This window comes from Lissotriton helveticus, chromosome 6 (assembly GCF_964261635.1).
Source record: "Lissotriton helveticus chromosome 6, aLisHel1.1, whole genome shotgun sequence".
In the NCBI taxonomy this organism is placed as follows: domain Eukaryota; kingdom Metazoa; phylum Chordata; class Amphibia; order Caudata; family Salamandridae; genus Lissotriton; species Lissotriton helveticus.
Window position 1 is genome coordinate 1,694,285,428 of NC_136067.1, and position 19,574 is coordinate 1,694,305,001.

The window sequence follows — 19,574 nt, forward strand, 5'->3', positions numbered from 1 at the left end:
AGACTACGTTGGACACTTATTAAATGTTTGACCCACCCAGCCCCCGAACCTAATACCTTTGCCGTTATAGATTGCTCTATGCCTTGGTTTTTTCTTTACACCATCCCGTTTCCCTCAGGAAGGAAGTGATAAGAGTCCCGCAATGCAATGCCCATGCTGGCCATACACCCCCCATAAGCTCGAGAGCTAAAAGCAGGGCAATGGTCAGAATGTAGCATGCCCCATGCGTATATGCCATTATAGACTTGCAAATCTTTGTATAACAGTTCAGACGTCAGCCGAGAGCTGGGGTCTACATTTTAAGTGATGATAGTCTCAAATAATATACATTGGGACGCATGTTTCTTGTTTAATCATGCAAATAGATCGCTTTATGCTTTCTCTTATGTGTTCTGGCACCACCTCGGCCGGTTCGCCACTGCGATCTCTGTTGCAGTTTTCACAATTTTTTGCAAATTTGTGATTATCCACGCTCATCCCCGGCCACCAGTATTCTGATTTTAATTCTATTAAAGATTCTTTGATTGTCTGATGCCTTAAACCTAATCCCATATGTGCTTCTTGTATTAAGAAACCTCTCCTGTTCCTGTTTGGAATTACCCTATCCCCCACTCCAGGGATTTGAGCAAAAGGAACGGAGTTCGCATCGATTATGTATGTATAATTGAGTGGATAGTTGATGGGTAGTGCTGAGCAGTCGCCTTTTGATGACGTTTTCACCGCCAGCATTGTTTCCCCGTCAATGTATTTTCCTGAACGCTTTTTTGTAGCTACGGGAGCCGATTTTGTTGCTTCCGCTGTGGCTGTCTCAGCCAATAAATTCCCTGCAGCGTGAACGCCATCACGCTGATGACTCAGTGTATGTATCACGTGAGCCTTTTGTAGTTCTTTCTGTAAAAGAACTACTTGTTCCCAAAGCGATTTTTGCTTTATTGTGGCACCTGTGTCATCTTTGTAACCGTTTCGAACCCATTTCTGCAAGTCTTCGTTGTATGATTTGACGCAGGAATGTGAATCGCACACTATCAGTGTCGGGAATTCGCGATCGGCAATATCGAGCGCCATTTTTAAAGCTATTAATTCAGTTTGTTGACCTGAATTGTCTTTTACAGATTGTGACATCGTTACTAGTGGCATCAATTTACGTCCGAGCCACCGGCATTTGACAACCTCGCATGTAGCGTTGTAGGCTTGTTTTCCCCAAACTGAGGGTTCTGCATAACTGTTTGTGTATATTACGCAGGCGTAAAGTTGTATGGGCAGAATGTCGCTAGGCAGAGGGTATTCTCTTTCATATTCTAGATTTTTAAATTTTTTCATTTCCGGGTCAAAATAGTATTTCACTCTGTCTGTAGCAAGAGAATCTTCCCATTGTATCCATTTTGGATTTAGTGCCATAGTAGGTAAATTACATGGGCTTGTTAATGCCTCAAAGGCCGATTCTGCTCTTCTGACTGTAATCTGTCTGCCGTCAGCTTGGTATCTTTCTCTTGCTACAGCTGTTTGAACCGCATGAACAATGTTTTTCTTAATGCTGAATGTTTTTTCAGCTTCTGTGTACAAATGTGATTTGTAAGCTATTGGTACTGTTTCTCCCTCATTAGAGGTTAGGTATGTGAATCTGCATCTTCCTGGGAGGACCCGAATCACAAGGTTGTGTGTGTTATCGCGTGTTTGCAGTTTAGTTTTAACTAACATGTCTGTTTGTAAAGATCTCAAAATTTCTGTATGTTTTTGAGTCCAATTGATTCTTTTAAAATCTGGTTTTATTAGGTCATAGAGAGGTTTAACCCTCTCCGCGTAATTTATAATGTAAGTTCTTCCGAAATTCAGGAAACCTAGAATTGATTGTAAGTTTTTCAGCGTTCTTGGTCCTTGGATTACAGCACATTTCTCCAGGAAATTGTCAGCCAGGCTTTTGCCTTCACTTGATAATTCATATCCTAAAAATAGGACAGTCAGATGGGCAATTCTTGACTTTTTGAAGTTGAATTTGTAACCCTCTGCTGCAAACCCAAGTATTATGGTGTTCACTCTTTTGAAGTGAGTATCCAAGTCATCATCTGTTAGATAGATGTCGTCGACATAAGATAATGCCTCATCATCATACATTTGTAGTAACTCTGTTACTCTCGCTGAGAATAATCCTGGGCTGTTCTTGAACCCCTGGGGCAAACTACAGAATTTTTTCTGTGAGCCATTTATTGAGAAAGCGGTCAAATATCTGCTTTCTGGTGCTATATTTTGACAAAAGAATCCATTAGAGATGTCTAATGTTGTTTTGTATTTTTTGCGCACTATGCTATTCATTAGTGCTGCACTGTGTGAGTTTTGTACTGCAAAGGTTTTGCAAATGAGTTAAGGTGTCTGTAGTCCAAAACTAGACGATATGAATCATCTGGTTTGGAGACAGGAAACAAAGGATTGTTCATTTGTGAGGTGCATGTTTCAATCACCCCCTGGTATTCAAGTTGATCTAAGATCTCCCTGACCTGTTTTTTAGCTTCTTGCTTAATTGGGTACTGCCTTTGTGCAGTTGGTTCAGATTTTAACTGGATTTTGTGAGGAGGTGAGTCCTCATCCCATCCTACGTGGTTTTTATATAATGCAGGAGCTTGGGCTACTGCCCACTTTCTTGCAAGTGTATATTTTTTGTGTATTGGAATGTGATTTGAGAAGGCAGGCATAATCATTTCTTCGCCATGATGGCACTCCCTGACAAACTCTGGTGGCCAGTCTTTTTCAGCTAAAAGGATGTCATAGCCTTGGAGAGGTTATCCCAAAATAGACCCCTTATTTTCCTAGTCTTATCTCCCTCTATACGTAGAATTATTTCATATATTTTATGAGGTTTGCTAACTCTGGTATCTGCAGTTTCCACCTGAATGTATTCATTCGTGTCCACTGTCTCCAGATGATTCATCAGGATCTTGCGAGCTATGCTCACTTCTGCTGCGCTGTCTAGCATTGTCTGAGCTCATTCTCCGTTTTTCAGCTGTGTCCTCAGTATTCTCGGCATGGTTGATTACTTTAATACTGGCTACCTTCTTCTTTGGAAATTGTAATTTTTTATTTTGATGAGCAGGTTCCTTGTCTTTGGACTTGACGTGCTCTTCCCTGTGTTCTGACCGTCCTCTTCTTTCCGATTTCTGCGAGGAAGTCTGAAAAGATCGAGATGGACGTGTATCAATATCTTGATATCTATCAGGTTTCTTCAAATTATCCCTATTTCTAAGGTTGTATTTTTTCTCAGAGGGCTCCCTCTGGGGAGACTTGTGTCCTTGGTCCGGAGATCTTTCTCTCCGCCGAGGAGACCTTCCTCTGGACTGGAATCTTTTTTCTTTGGGAGTGGATTTTTTATTTCCATCCCAGCTCTTTTTTGGAGTGTTTAGATTATTTTTAATAAATACCTTTTCAGGATTTTCAGTTAGTTGGGGTTTCACTGCTTTTCCACCCAAACTATCTCTTCCTAGTTCTTCATAGGATTTTTCTATGATTCTGGCAAGTTCAAATGGTTGTTCTTCTATATCTGTTTCTTTCAGTCTTTGGCGGATCACCACAGTTGCTGCTTCCCCCTTTATGTTGGCTAGTAATATTGCCGAGACCTGCTTGAAATCTTTCAGTAATTTCATACCCAGAGTTAAAGCAGGTTCTGGACCGTATTCATTTTGAATCTGTTTTAGCACCTCTGGTATTACCGCCATGGACGGAACACCATGTGTTTTTGTGTAAATGGAAGCAAAGACTGTACCCCAAGTGTCACAGTCCTCCACATGTGGTGCGATCCCCATTGGAAGACAGATAGTCAGAATTCTGTGTTTCTCAGTAGGGGTAGTATCCGGAAATATTGCCTCTATTTGAGTGATTTTTTTGTGCTAACCAGAATGGAATTTGTTCCCTTTTAATGGGTACTTTACCTAGACAGGACTGTATGTTCTGTGGTGTGATCTTATTTGTGTTCCCCTGATGCGGGGTCAGCTGTGGAATTTTAATAGCTGGTTGGACTGTTGAAGTCCGCATTATATATTGGACTAATTGTCTATGTATTTTAATCAGTTGTTTTAGCTGTACTAAAAGTTCTGGTATTGACATTTTTTCAATGTCTGAATGTGGTGTGTAGCTGGCTAGAACCGGCCACGTTGCTCCTGGTCTACCTAGTGGACCGAGCCTGGTGATGTGATCATTATGTTTTAGGGCGCATTTAAACCAGAGCAGGTGCTCTTGGTATTTTAATGGGATTTCCACCTCCTCGAAAGGAGTGTACTCATCCGGTGTTTCCTCTATTTTGTAATAGTGGAACTCCTTTGTTACAGCGTTTGCTGCTGGAAAGTTTATCCATGAATAGAATACCTCTGTCTGCCGATATTCATGTGCCTCAATTACAAATATGACTGTACCACCTCTCGATGTCAGTCCATTTTCTATAAGTTTTAAAGTTATAGTTTTTCTTATGCTGACCGGGATGAGTATTGCATCCGGGTCTTGCTGTAGGAGACTTCTGTCATCCGCTAGGAGTTGAGCTGCTATTCTAGCTGTCTCCCTATCTTCTTCATTGCCTGACATTTTACTGACAGGAAGGTTTTTTGTTGCAGATCAGGTTTCCAGGGAAGCAAAGATTAGGTGCACAATATTTTGGAACACTGTATCCTTCAACGTTGAATAAACCAAAAACCATACATAGGAGTCTCCTCATACTAAGTTTGGCGGATTTTTAACCTTTTACCCACTCCAGACGTCTTTGGAGTATTTATGGGAGAAAGGGTCTGTGTGAAAAGCACGACTGAGTTACTCTAATGTCTTGCGTTAGTTTTATCGCCTTACCAAACCGTTGGGCGCCATGTAGTGTAGTTCCTATTATCCCAATAGGCTCTGCGCATTGGAATAATATCTTCAATAGTATAGACGTAGGACAGAGGTTAACTAGGTCTTCTACTGACGATATTAGACTTAAGTTTTGTGTGCCAGCTAGCTCAGAGTTCACTAGAAAGTTTCTCGAATAGGCGAGGAGGAGTTTAACCTCCCTGGATAGACAAGAAGGGATTTAGTTTCTGACAACCATAGAACATGACAACTTGGCTCTCCCTAATCAAGAGTATATCTCCAGAGTCGTGTGAAAACAATAGACAACTATTTTACTCAGTCAGTACGTGCATACTTAGTTCCACCAGATTGTAGAGAAAGAAGAGATGGGCGTGTTCAATAAAAGGTGTTATTTATTGATCAGTCTCTTTTTCTCATACAAGAGAAATGAATCTCTACAGTAGCAATACTTAAGGTTAAGTAAAGTGCATACAGTAAAAGCAGGATTATAAAATAATACTGTAAAAGCATTGATATGGTTTCTTAGCCATATGATACTTTAAAATGGATAAAAGATATACATACATATATACATTGACTAATCGTACTCAACTGGTGCTTCTAACTACGCCTACCCCGGTGTACCTGACCTAGGCCTAATACGTGGGAGGGAGTAAGTAAGTAGCAGTTTAAGTTAAATTTGTTTTGCCAAGAATCTGACTCAAGAATTCTCTGTAAGGGGTTAGTCAGTTCAGTACCTGGGATTTAGAAGGTAGGAGGGCTGGTATCTCTGTCTCAGGACTCGGTATCCCAATCACCCGCAAGGGCAAGTTGGAAACGCTGGAAGCTGGATTTCTCGGCAGGAGAAAAGGCAGCTTCTCTCTAAGCGCGTCAAGAGGGAGGGGCAGCGTCCATGGGCTTCCTGCATCAGCTGGGCTCTCCGGCAAGTAGTCACTGCTCCAAGCTCATCACCACTGTGTCGTTGCTTAGGGCAGCGTCGGTATATTTATACCTGAAAGGTGCCGGGTTTGAGGTAAGGATGGACATAAGACGTCAATAAAAGATGTCATTCTTTACAGGAGTTCTCGAACGAAATCAAAACAATAGCAGCGGGGATTTCCCAGGTTTGCTGGAGGCTTGGTTTGTTTAGAGAACTCGGTGTGCTTTCTAGGGGGCTGGAGGAATAGTGCTTGCTCAATGTGACAGCATGCGCTATGACTTAATTTGAAAACGGGTTTCTGTGCCGTTGTATGGACATTAGTGAATAATAATCGGACAAGGGTCAGAAAATAGGAGTATCGATACAGGTCCCTAGATAAACATACTACAAGGTCACTGTATCTCCTCCGTGCATCACAAGGTGCTCATCAAGAAGTTGGGGTGGAAGGTACATACCTGTGAGATCAGTTTATGGTGGATGTGGGCTGCTCTTCATAGGTGCTTAAGTTTGTGCCTTGTCTGATCTTGAGGAGCCAGGGCGCACCCCTCATAGGCACTTGCCAATACCGCTTCTTTCATTTCTCCGTGCTGTTCGCCAACTCACAGTGCCTCACAGCAGGTGGATGGCAGCAGTTACGGCACGGTGTGGGAGACAAACAGTCTCTGTTTCCTCTCTCCGGCGAGGAAAGGGGTTCACCCTTTGCTTGGGGCAATGTGACCTCTTGACTGGGCAGGCTACAGCAGCAGTGCTGATGCTGATATCCTCCTCGTTCACGGCGGTAGCTACAGCGTGGCATGGCACATGGGGTCAGACCTCCTCGTTGCCAATGTGATGTTCTGGGCCTTAGTCCCACATGCTTAATAAAGATTGAAACAGGCATTAGTAAGTGGGTAGAGAACTGGCCATGAGCACATGCGCTTAGGTGCTTTTATTGACAGGGTAACTTGACTAGCGACGCCTGTATTGGATGGGTGTGGGCGGGGTGTAAAGCCAGCCCTAAGGGGGTGGTTGGAAATAGCTACATGTCCAGCAGGACACTAAACCTCCATTTACTTGTATTATCACCCATCTTACGATCTGTACCAACTGTGGGTATTTGCAACCACCCCACGGAGTACTTGCTGTCCTGGTCAATGTAGAATATATCAGACAGTGTCTTGCTTGGACTCCCATTCTGGCTTCCTCAAAGGTGCAACGAATCTCACAGTTGTATAGGTCTGCCATCAATCCATAGCCATTGTATACCCACCGAGCTGGCCCAGCCTCTGAGTATACTAATCAGAATTCTTTCACTCCCCACAGTGGCGCTTGGGCACAAAAGACTGATTTATTTTAAATATTACATGCATTCCAATGGAGATGGACGGACACGCTAAAACAGGCAACAGAAGACCAGTGAGACTATAACACTAAGATCGGTCTGCCTATATCTTAAACCAGTGACTGGGTGTTCTAGAGCAAAAGAAGCCAAGGAGGCTGATTCAAAGCATATTAATGTAAGTAAAGGATATAATATGTTTACCATGAATAGTGCAAAAAACATAAACCTAAAAAAACTTGAAACTGCACAAGCTGAAACTCGCTGCTTATTTGCGTTTTACATCTATGTCCTAATGATCAGCATTGAGGTTGGCTCTGTATGGAATGTTGGTCATGACCTTGTGTGTCTGTGCAAACTGTTAGTTCACTAGTTTAATGACGCTCAACAGAAAGCTGTCTTGATCCTGTTGGGGCATTCATTTACCAAACTCCTGACTTTATCTTTAAACATACCTTAATTAAAACGCTACCCATAATTCAAGTCTTTGTGGAACTTTGCTGCATGCTACCCCCAAATACCCGTAGGGACTTCTTCCCTTTTTAAGTCTGGCTCAAAGAAGAATGTACAAGAAAACAAAGCATTAAAAAATTAAATGCTTCAACTTGCGCACACGTATGTGTAGGATTTTAGTTATAAACTGTGCAGAATGTGGAGATCCCTGAAACTAGTGATGGTGAAGCCTGTGGTGGGGGCAAATAGAGGCAGTAGGAGTGCAATCCCTATGCAGATGTTGCTTTGGTCAACTAATGAACTGCTTTGAAGTTTTGTACCAATAATTTGTAGGCTCTGTGTACAAATTATTAAGTAAGTAAATACCAAATCGCTGATTTACTGCACATTGAGTTTGTGCATCATAATATCGCCTTGCTTTTCTCAAATCCAATAGCAGTAGAAAGGCATAGAATGAGTTCAGTTTAATGACTAGAGAATGTTTGGCCTAAAAAATAATAGCTTGCACTAATGATTGAGGCTTTCCCTAACTATTGATGACTTGACCTAACTATTGATGACTTGGCTTAACTATAACACTTTGGCATGACTATTGATGATTTGGCTTAACCACCGAGAGCTCAGTTTAACAATTGATGGTTCATTCTATCAATTGAGGCTTTTCCTTTTTATTGATAGCTTGGCATAACTATTTACAGCATGGCCTAACGAATTTAGATTGTAACTATTGACAGCTTGGTCTAACTACAACAGCTTAAGCATCAAAGGCATTTACAGGGTGGGGGTGGCAGTCGCATGCTTACTTAAGAATTAAATCTGACATTCGGTGGCCGCCACAACACTAATTGCCGTTTACACAGGGAACGAGAGTACAAGGTATTCAATAGATACAGCAAAAAAACAGCTTAACACCAAGTCATGTTAGAATAAGGCCTGGGCCATGGGTTGGAGTTACAGATATGACCTGTAACTTGTGGGTATAAATTATTATTTGAAATATACACCCATAAAAGAGCTGCACATTTTGCTATCCAGAAATGTTCTTTCTCAGCATTCTCACCGAGCCAGTAGAAAAAGCAGAAAGATTTGTCAATTTACCACTTCATTAATCTTCAGTCTCAGTAAAATTCCAAAGGGATCCCATATTGGGGCAGAGGACCATGGTAGATCCCATACACAAATGGCTTGGCAATGGCCAAGGGACTCTTGCTACTCATGCTACAGTAGGACATTTATGTCTATAACAGAGAGTTATGAAACATTTACTTCCTTACATGACTTACTTTTAAATATATCCTAGTTATTGAGAGTAAAGTACAGCTATCTGCCACTAGAACATGGAACTGGAGAGGTTAGTGAAAGGTGACATCAGGCAAAGGGTTGAGGTATAGGGTGAACAGACTGGTTGATGGGACTATGCTCTGTAAAACTTTACATTTAATTAGATTTAAATACAATTAGTGCAGGGAAAAGTATTCAGAAACCTCTAGGTTAAGCAGAGAGATAGAAGCCAGGTAAATATTTTGAAGCAGGCGGTGTCCCTGATTTTACCAAATACCTAGAAGATTGGTGTGCCAGCAGTGCTTACTGTGGGTGGCGGTTGCGGTGAGGCCCACCAGCAAAGGAGGGAAAACCAAACAAAGGAGAAAGAAGGAGAAAAAGAAGGACGGAAACCCGCCGAAAAGGGAGAAAGCAGGAACTTGAAAGAGTGAGATAAAGGAGCAGGGAGCTCCTGGCAGTGTATTTAAGAGGCATGAGGTGGATTCCAGACTCTGCAGCCTTGGGATTTGGCACCCCAACCATACTTAGAGCTCACCGCGTGCCTCTGACCAGAGCTTTGGGCACCAGTGCTCATTCTTTTACAAATTACATATGGTCGGAGAACGTTAAATTCACAGAACTACTACCAATACGCAACAATCCGTAAAAGAGTTTGTAGTTCATTAAGTGCAGCTTTGAAAACGTTCCATAAATCCAGTTATTTTTCATTGGAGGTAACATTGCATCTACACTGAGTTAATATATTCATTGAAGGCAGAGTTTACATTGTTGCTATATATTAATTGTTAAATAGTAATACTGCACTTTGCAATGCGTGCTTTAGAGCCTGCAAACTGTTTCCCTGTGCCCCTAAAGTCAGGAAGCTTTGCTTAATGAAGACGGGCAAAGAAAGATTCCAAACTTCACTCAAGTGTGCGGGAGACTGTGTTTTAATTTTTTTAAAATTTATTTTCATTTAATTTTAATTAATTAAAGCGATTTAGTGATTTTGCAAGTTTGTATTTCCTAGCCCAGGCGGTCCCGCGGCCTGGCATCCTGCACAAGGAAATACTGAAATACATGTCCTTTGCCCAGTTAACAGACTGACTACCTGTGAAGAACGAAGAACATCTGTCATCATTCATGCATGGATGTAGTCAGTTGGAAATATTTTTGCCATTTTACACTAAACCTTTGTACTACAGTATGACAGGTATAATTTAAGTTCTCACAGGAACCGTCCGGGATTTTGCATTGTAAATCAGGTTACTTCATTGTAGCAAGCAGGCAAAGAAAATTACAGCAGTGACATCTTGCAGAAAATGTTTCGAGGGAGAAATGGAAATTATTAAGTGCAGCATCATTTACACTCAAAAGTGACCTTCCATGTTCTTAATCGTGGCACGCGTTTTGTTCAGAGATAGCATGCTTGATGAATGAGCAACGGAAGGTAAACAACAGCCAAAATATTGGCTCCTTCACAAATAATTTAGCTGAGCTACTTCATTCTGTCGTCGCCGATCACAGGCCTGCAGGTGACGTCCAATATTCAATACTGCTTGGCCTGTGTCAAGGATTTACTCTGGAATTCGTTCGGTGACACGAATCCAGTGTAATAACATAAGCCCTCTTCAAATGTTCTCAGGTTTTATTCATAGTGAGAATAAATTGGCTGCGCATTTTGCACAAGTTGTAATTGTTATAATGTTATGTTATGTTATGTTATAACAAATTTCTTGAGCGCACTGTCACCATAGGTTTCCTGGCGCTAATCGGATTTGGAGAAAAGACAAAAGGAAAAATTAGTGAGGGAGAGGGAAAAGTAGTGTTTTTAGGGATTTCCTAAAAGAAAGAAGGGAGCAGGAAGACTTGATTGAGAGAGGGAGGGAGTTCCACAGCTTAGGAGCTAGACAAGAGAAGCTGCGGCCGCCCGATCTAGAGAGTTTGAAGCGAGGGACGACTAGGAGCTGGAGGTGGGTGGACCTCAGAGTACGAGAAGTACAGTAGGAGGTGATTAGGGATTTAAGAAAAGCAGGGGAGGGACCTGTGAGGGCTTTGAAGACCAGGCAGTGAACCTTGAAAGTGATTCTTTCGCTGACTGGTAGCCAGTGGAGGTGGGGTAATAGGGGTTGAGCCGACTGCCATTTAGGGATTTTGAAGACAAGCCGAGCAGCCTGGTTTTGGACGATCTGTAACCTGGACAGCTGAGATTTAGGGAGACCGTAATAGATTGAGTTAGAAAAGTCCAACCGGGACATCACCAGGGCTATTAGGACTTGCAGCAAGGCTTCAGGCGATAGGAGGTGAGCGACTTTCCGTATCCTGTAGAGCTGGAACATGCAGGAAGATGTTACTGCGCTTACTTGTGCCTTGAGAGTGAGCCCGGAATCGATCAAGACCCCGAGGCTCTTTACACATCCAGCAGGAGAGGGAGGTGTTCCGAGCTCAATAGGCCAGTACTGAGGGTCCCAAAAAGGGGCACTTCTCCCAGGGAGAAGGAGCTCAGTCTTGCCCGGATTGAGCTTGAGTTGGTTTTGATTCATCCAGTGCTGGATGTGTGTCAAGGCTGTCTGAAAGTTAGTGACAGCGTCAGGGGAAGTGAGGGGAAAAATAATTTGTAAATCATCCGCGTAATTAAACACGGTGATATCCCACTTACCTAAGGAGTGAAGGAGGGGTTGAAGGTACAAATTAAAAAGGAGGGGAGACAGAGAAGATCCTTGAGGGACCCCACAGGGTGATGAGACGCTGGTGGCGCGAAAAGGGCCCATGCTGACTGCCTGAGATCTCTTCTCTAGGAAGGATTTAATCCAAGACAGAGCAACCCCACAGACTCCGGCGGACTCGACACGGTGGATTAAGATGTTATGGTCCACCGTGTCGAAGGCCGCCGATAGATCGGGAAGAACTAATGCCTGGGGTTGTCCTCTGTCGTCATTGCGTCTGAGGTTGTCCAACACAGCAAGGATCACGGCCTCGGTGGAATGGGCTGGTCTAAACCCGGCCTGGTTGGGCGCCAGGAAGTTGGACTCCTCGATGAAATGCGAGAGGCAGGTCGTAACATGAGCCTCAAGGATTTTGGATAGGAAGGGCAGGAGGGAGATGGGGCGGTAGTTGGCCAGGGCTGCTGGATCGGCACCTGGCTTTTTTAAGAGGGGCACCAGTACGGCCTCTTTGAATGAGCTGGGGACTATGCCCGAATTAAGGGAAGAGTTAAGTAAAGGGAGGATACAGTGGGGAAGGGTGTGACAAATATCGCGAAGCACAAAGGGAGGGCAGCAGTCCTTGGGGGATCCAGATTTCACGCGAGTGGACAGTTTAGCAAGGGATTCCGGGTCAAGCATGGGGAACTGAGAAAGAGTGGAGGTATTAGCAAGAAATGGGACTGCTGTAGCAGGGGGAAGAGAGTGGGGAATGGAATTCTTGATGGTGATGATTTTATCAGTGAAGAAGGAGTTTAGAGCGGTGCATGATTCTAGGGAAGAAGGCGGGTTCGGGAGTGTCCTGGCATCCGCTGTCAGTTCGCCAAGGACTTTGAAGATCTCCTTAGATCTATTAGGGGCTGTTAAAATTCTGTTAGAGATGAAAGTGGTCTTGGTAGAGATGATTGCGATTTTGTAGGCTTTGCGCGCGGACACATATGCTTCCCTGTCGGAGCTAAGATAATTGCGCCGCCATCTACGCTCCAGTCGGCGCAGCTCCAGATGTTGTTGTTTTAAGGTGGAATTGTACCATTTGTGGGACTTATTGGGGTGTGTGCGAGAGAAGCGGGATAGAGGTGCGCAAACGTCGCTAGCCGTCGGTAGCCAATGTGACATGTTGGCATCCATAGTATTGACATCTGAGGTCTCAAGGAGTAGAGGCTGAGTTTTGGCAAGTAAGGAGAAGAAGGCAGGTGAGTCGAGGGTCTTCCAATTCCGAGCGGACCCTCCATGCTGGAGGGGGGGGCCTGACCAGGCCCTTTATAAGAATAGATGACTCAATCAGTGAGTGGTCTGACCAGACGCAGGGGGAAATAGTCAGGCCGGAAAGCGATACACCCTGTGTCCAGATGTGATCTAAGATGTTACCCCCAATGTGGGTGGGAGAGGTAACATGCTGCGTCAGGTTGAGGCTAGAGAGTGCCTCAAACAATTCGGTAGCATGGGGACCAGCATCAGCATGGTTGAACCAGTAATTGAAGTCGCCATATATGGCAACACGGGCTGAGGAAGTCATTAGGGCAGTACGCTGCTCACAAAGAGCGGCAGGGAACAGGGGCATAGGAGTGGGGGGGCGGTATAAGACAATGAGGGTCAAGGCACCAGCTACGGTTGGCAGGCTGATTACCAGATTTTCGACGTCAGGGAGGCATAATGATGAAGACTTAATAAGAGGTAGGTCTTTGCGGATGATTGCTGCAACCCGCCGCCACGGCGGCCGTAAGGCCGGTTGGCGTTCAGCAGGTAGTAATTAGGGGGTGAGCCAGCCAAGATGTCGGGGAGGGAAAGATCAGACAGCCAGGTCTCAGTGAGCAGCAAGATGTCTGGGTTTTCAGCGGTTAGCAAGAGGAAGATATCGGTGTGGTGTTGGGGAAGAGACCGTGTGTTGAGATATAATATGCGGATACGAGTTTCAGACGGGGCAGGGAACAGCACAGGTGCACGAGTAAGTCTGGGAGACGGCAAGTCGGCCGCGATGCCAAGAGATACCAGGCGGTCCCAAGTTGTGGATGGGAGAGCACAGGAGGGCTGCTGGAGGGTTCTAAGTGAGGCAGGTGAGTATGACATAAAAAGGGCAGCATCTCGGGGCCCTAGGCCCGTCTGGGTGCGGACGGGCGCAGACGGGCTTGCCTTAGGCGCGCCTTCGGCGCGCAAACGGCGCGCCCGCTGCGCCCGTCCGCTGCGCGTACGGTAGGAGCACATGCTTTGTAGGGCTGCTTAGGGGCGTGGCCAATAAGAGTGGGCGTGGCCGGGGGAGCAGCCGCTGAAGGCGGCGAGCGGGAAATTCTATGGCCGCTGCAGCGTCACCTTCGGCTGCGCGGCAATGGCTGAGGCAAGGGAGAGTCCCTGGATGCAGGTAGGCAAAGTTAAAAAAGCGCGAGCGAGCGCTATGTGAATAAAGTATAATTTTAAAAAACAGGACTTGTCTGAGGCTCCCGCGGAAGGCAGGGGAGTAATCCGATTGATCCGAGCTCGTATTCAGCTCCTTTTGAAGCCCCAGGTGGGCGTGGCCAATAAGAGTGGGCGTGGCCGGGGAGCGGCCGCTGAAGGCGGCGAGCGGGAAATTCTATGGCCGCTGCAGCGTCACCTTCGGCTGCGCGGCAATGGCTGAGGCAAGGGAGAGTCCCTGGATGCAGGTAGGCAAAGTTAAAAAAGCGCGAGCGAGCGCTATGTGAATAAAGTATAATTTTAAAAAACAGGACTTGTCTGAGGCTCCCGCGGAAGGCAGGGGAGTAATCCGATTGATCCGAGCTCGTATTCAGCTCCTTTTGAAGCCCCAGGTGGGCGTGGCCAATAAGAGTGGGCGTGGCCGGGGGAGCGGCCGCTGAAGGCGGCGAGCGGGAAATTCTATGGCCGCTGCAGCGTCACCTTCGGCTGCGCGGCAATGGCTGAGGCAAGGGAGAGTCCCTCGATGCAGGTAGGCAAAGTTAAAAAAGCGCGAGCGAGCGCTATGTGAATAAAGTATAATTTTAAAAAACAGGACTTGTCTGAGGCTCCCGCGGAAGGCAGGGGAGTAATCCGAAGAGAGGATTGATCAATTTGCCAATGACAGTGACTCCCCAAAAACGCATTGGGGTTGCAATCCCCATTGAGCATCCTCTCGTTTTTATTGCATCAGATAAAGTAGGGCCAGAGATGCAGAATCCAAGTGCTCACAGCGGATCAGTTAGGTGGGAATATATTCTGCTCGTGGTGTGGAAACAGAGTTTTTATCGGTTAGTGGACCGGTCACGCCATTCACTGGGGGGCAATAGTTGTTTGTTTGCTCAGTAAATTTGTGACCTGTACAGTGGTTTGTGATTGGCTCGTAGAATATTTGCTGATTAGACATTAGGCAAGGACGAGCAAAGATGCTGATTCAATACCAAGGGACTGACAAAATTAGGCACACAAGAGTTTAGGGACATATAAACTTTAAACTGCCCAGCCAGCAAACTTACATAATATATGAACTGGAGCTTTTCCTTCAGAGAACACAATGCCGCAAAATGAAATATACATAAACACTGTAAACGTCAAGATTCAGCAATTCTAAAGACAGTCACATCTATAAAGCATTATTTTATTACTTTGATTTCATTTGCCCCGCTGGCACCGGAGTCAAGCCACTTTTCGTCTGTCTATGCATAAGATCTGATAGAGTGGAGAATTCGTATTCTACATGGGGCACCTGTTAGGAGTACAATGTAATCGTATGTAGAACACACTCACATATTATTAGATGTTGTGATAGAATTAGATGTACAACAAAATGTAGATCAACTAACATGTTATTGCAAAAGTTAATGTAATCCCCTGTAGGGCTTGGTACTTATTGCTTAAAACGTATATGTAATCAATGTAATTTGTTTTAGGTCTCATTAGTAAATGCGATGCAACGATCTGTTAATAACAATAACAGCTTTCTTAGGTTGATGATGAATACTAAAATGTGTATTAACGTAATTTGCTAGCCTACATTCTATGGTGAATTATTTACTTAGCTTAATTCATAGGCCTCGATTTGTACAGCACTTGAAGATTCTTCATTTCTAACACTAATGTTTAAATTCTTAGGTGCAATTTGCAGAATTTTTCTGTCTCACGTTTGCCTTGCAGGTGGAATGCACTAGAGAAGACTAGGGGTATTGTTTCATTAAGCAAGGTTTCAGAATAAAGGAGTTACAGTTAGCTTGGTCAGGGGCGGCCTTAGGCATGTGCAAGCTGTGCACCTGCACAGGGCCACCAAACCCCAGGGGCCACCACACCAATATATATCCTTAATATAATAATCCTCTGAGGATGGACACATATTTGCGTGGCGGCCCCTGGCAGGGATTTGGCGGCCTCCGGCTCTGTTCCACTTCCAAACACCCTGACTCCCCCCTCTTCACTGGCCTCCGCCCCGCCCGGACCCCCACTTCCGGGGCCCCTACCTACGCTCCCTGCCCAGGGCCACCATGAGCCTAGAGCCGTCCCTGGCTTGGTCGCAGAAGATAAGGTAGAGGGAGGTGTTTTCACACGGAAGACAGAGAGAAGACCAAGGACGAGCTGTTACAGAGGAGCGTGAGCCCAGAGGCAGCCGTGAAGGGAGTCAGCACATGGAAAAGTATGGTTGAGCCCATTATATAGCTTGTGAGATGAAAACATTATGGGACATTTGATGAATACAACTTTATATATATGATGCTTTGTAGAGAAGGACAGTTACCCCATTCCCACTTGATCTCCTGACAGAGAGCACCTGCACGTGGGTGTGCTTTCTTTCTTTGTTTGTGGCTGCATGCCTCAGACCCATCTTATGGCGAAGAGACTTTTTAGGAAGGCTTTGCCCACTGACACCTTTTCCTCCCTAATTCCTTTGCTTGTGCCTTAATTTAGGGATGCTACTATAGAGCTAGATAATGGCTAGTTAGAATTAATTGTTGCACTTAGAAGAAATGCAGATCCAAGGAGACTCGAACTTTTGCTTCCTCATCTCCTGTATAATTGTAATTTAGCTTCTTGTCCTTTTCATGCTCCATCGAGTGAACCTTTTCAGGAGATTTAGCATTCTTCTATTTCCCTTGTATTTCTACACTCTCATGCTGAGGATTGTGTATGTCCAATTATTTTTGAATTTGTAATAAAATAGACTAACCTTCAAACTGGTTTTCGGTTTGGGTTCTAATGTAAACACTTGTGTTACATTGTATGTTCAGTGATTTATGAGCTCATATTCCCTGTACACATTCGGGCTGCTAAAAAGAACCGTTAAGTATCCAACATTGGATTGAATTGAAACGTTGGGCCCAGGCTCCTTCAGACCTGAGCAACAGGCTCAATGCTGGGAAGTAGATTCTCCCCCAAGATGAGTTCAGTTTAATTTAACTCCACCTAAAAGCGCAAGGGAAAAGAGCTAGCCCAGGAACACTCAACTTTTATACCCTCACTAGCATATTGCCTCATGTGGCCCTTCCTCAGTAGCTCCCAAGCACTGTGACTTCCCATACCAAATTTTACTGCCAGGTACCCCTTGTGTGCGCACTGTGCGACGCCCAGGCAGGCTCCGCAAAATACTAACTTGGGGATCAATTTCTTGCCTCTACACCCGCTACCAGTATAGTGAGTGCAACATGCCTATCAAACAGTTTTCCCCCGTGTTCTGTGGGTATTGGTCTTCACTGTCAATGGACTGCATATCCACCACTCCGAGGGTTCAGTATTGTGGCTGTCACGTCTTCTGCTAGCCTCTGCAGCTTTAGTGGTTGATCAAGATTTAAGCCAGGAAAGGTGTATCTTCAGGGAGGCTGAAGTCAGGTGTTTGCTACAGGTGCGGGTGGTTCCACTGAAGTCAATGAATGAGTTGAATAGTGTTTTTGAAGTTCATGAAGATGTGCGGAGCTGGTTGTGACCCAATTGATGCCTTTGTATGTATGTATGTATGTATGTGTCTTGTAAAGCGCACTGATGCCCTGAGGCGTCCTGGCGCTGTAGACCGCTGGGGAACCCGTCCTGGCTATCCCTGTGAGATGGTCCCTACTGGGTATCTCCAAGGTGAAACCAGGAATCCCCGGCGAATGTGGGGGGCCGTTGTAGAGATGAGGCAAGCTAATGCCCAGAGTTGCCGAGTGTGATCCCTGGTTAGAGTAGGCACCGAGGCGAGACCCTGGTCCACGACCCTGCCGCATCGGGAATTGAACCCTGGTCCCGGGCCGTTCTCTGCTTCCGGGTCTGCCGCCTCTAACCAGTGAGCCACACCACTCCACTTCACTTGTCTGGTAGTCTCCTTCAAGTGAGGATGAAATTATTTCACAGGCATGTGACTCCCACAAAAAGAGGGCATGTGGAGGCTTATGGAAAGGCCCTCAGATGTCAAAAGCAAGGCTACAAAGTCAACCTGTTGCAATGAGCAAATGAGCATACCTCTCTGTAGCTGGTTATTGGTATGTAACCTGGCAATGGACACGACCCCTCCCTTTTTGGTCCATGCTCGTTGGGGATTTAACACCCAAACTCCTATCTAGAACATTCTTATGATGGCAGGCACACTCTTCCCAGATCAGTTGAATTATTCAGCCAAGGAGGAGCAAATTATGCAGTAGGGTGGACCAAATTATGTGGCAATAAAAGCAAATGATGTTTTATAATACAGCATGTCCTGTGTCCGTTTTATTTTGCTATGTGGACATGTTAACACACATTGATACTGTCTGAGCAAAGTTGTAATCTCATTCAATCTCTCAGTTCAACAAAGTACAGTCATCTGCAGCATAAAGGTGCAAAGGGTCTGCCAATGCACAACACCATGTATGACATTTTTAGTAATGTTTGCTCTGTTTGAGCTTAAAAATGTTTTTGTTGAAATATACAAATTGTGCTGCAGATGGTGGAATATGAGGTAAGTGGGGAAAATTCCAATTTATGCAGAAAAGCCCACATCGTCAGAATCGCATAACTGCAGTGGTTCTAACTATATACCTATTGTTCAGTGATTATCTTGGGCGTGGGGGGAGTAAATTATTAGAATGAAACTATTTGGCCTGTGTACTGTAATAATCACACACGATCGATCAGAGGAAAACAACACTGACAAACAAATGCACATCTTATATATCTATATATACATCTGTGACACCCGCCCTACACCTGAACTTACACACCACTGGCGCTGAAGAAGGCTCAAGCAACTGCCGAAATGCATTCGCCGATCATGGTGGTGAAACTGCTTTCTGTACCTCTGTAAAGGAATAAATGGTGTTTTCTCGTGTTCCCCTGCAGTGGCCTCGCACTTTGTCCTTGGAGGAAGTGGGAATGTGATTTATAGCGCGATTTCCAGTGTCGCGCAGACAAGGTCCCCGTTCTTTGAAGCAGGCTCTGGCTCACTGGTTTCTACGTTGTGGAACTTTGGAACGGATCCGGGTTACCGGAATGACCAGAGCCCACCTGTTGACGAGGAATGAGAGGAGGCGGTGTTGAGGCAATTGTACTTCACGCTGGGCAAGGAGCATTTGGGTTTCCAAGTCCCCGTTTAATCCAAACCGGACGTTCACAGGTTGGAACGGTTGGGGAGAGGAGGAGACACTGGTCCCAGAAACATGAGACATGGAAAATAGACATTTTCGCAATACCAACCCGCCCTGCACAACATCGTCCAGAAGTGCTTTAAAAACAATGCATGCTGGGACTGGTAGTCACAGTGCATGGAGTGACTTTCCAGTGATGTCTACGTTAGGCATTTACCAATTGGGGGCGGACCTGCATATAACCAATCAGCATAGGGCACGATAATACATCTGTGACACCCGCCCTACACCTCAACTTACACACCACTGGCGCTGAAGAAGGCTCAAGCAACTGCCGAAATGCATTCGCCGATCATGGTGGTGAAACTGCTTTCTGTACCTCTGTAAAGGAATAAATGGTGTTTTCTCGTGTTCCCCTGCAGTGGCCTCGCACTTTGTCCTTGGAGGAAGTGGGAATGTGATTTATAGCGCGATTTCCAGTGTCGCGCAGACGAGGTCCCCGTTCTTTGAAGCAGGCTCTGGCTCACTGGTTTCTACGTTGTGGAACTTTGGAACGGATCCGGGTTACCGGAATGACCAGAGCCCACCTGTTGACGCGGAATGAGAGGAGGCGGTGT